We start from the raw sequence: 824 nt of genomic DNA on the forward strand, positions 1-824 counted from the left end.
AAGCCAGTCAGAATGGCTGTCATATATATATATATATATATATACACACATATACACACACACACACACACAAACCATAAGTACTGAAGAGGGTGTGGAGAAAATGGAATCTTCTTGCACTCTTGGTGGGAATGTAAACTGATAGAGCCTCTATGGAAAACAGTATGGCATTTCCTTAAAAAACTAAAAATAAAATTAACATATGACCCATCAATCCCACTGCTGTACAAATACCCAGAGAAAACCATATTTCAAAAAGACACATGTACCCCAACGTTAATTGCATTGCCATTTACAATAGCAAAGGCATGGAAACAACTTGAATGTCCATCAATGGAGGAATGGATAAAGAAGATGTGGCACATGGATACAATAGAACATTACTCTGTCATAAAAAGAAATGAAATTGTGTCATTACAAGAGACATAGGTAGACGTAGACCCTGTCATACAGAGTGAAGTAAGTGAAACAGAGAAAAAAACAAAAAAACATATTTCAACAATGGGTGGAATCTAGAAAAATTGTATAGACCTTATTTGAAAACAGAAATAGAGATACAGACGTAGAGAATAACTACGTGGACACAAAGGTGGGGGGGTGGGCTGGGATGATTTGGGGGATTGGGATTCAATTATATACACTATTAACTGTGTATAATATCAGTCAGTTCAGTTCAGTTCTGTCACTCAGTAATGTCGGACTCTTTGCAACCCAATGGACTGCAGCAGTAATGCTGAAGAAGCTGAAGTTGAATGGTTCTATGAAAACCTACAAGACCTTCTAGAACTAACACCAAAAAAAGATGTCCTTTTCATTATAGGGGA

Source organism: Bison bison, unplaced genomic scaffold (genome assembly GCF_000754665.1).
Source record: "Bison bison bison isolate TAMUID 2011002044 unplaced genomic scaffold, Bison_UMD1.0 scf7180017864246, whole genome shotgun sequence".
Taxonomy (NCBI): Eukaryota; Metazoa; Chordata; class Mammalia; order Artiodactyla; family Bovidae; genus Bison; species Bison bison.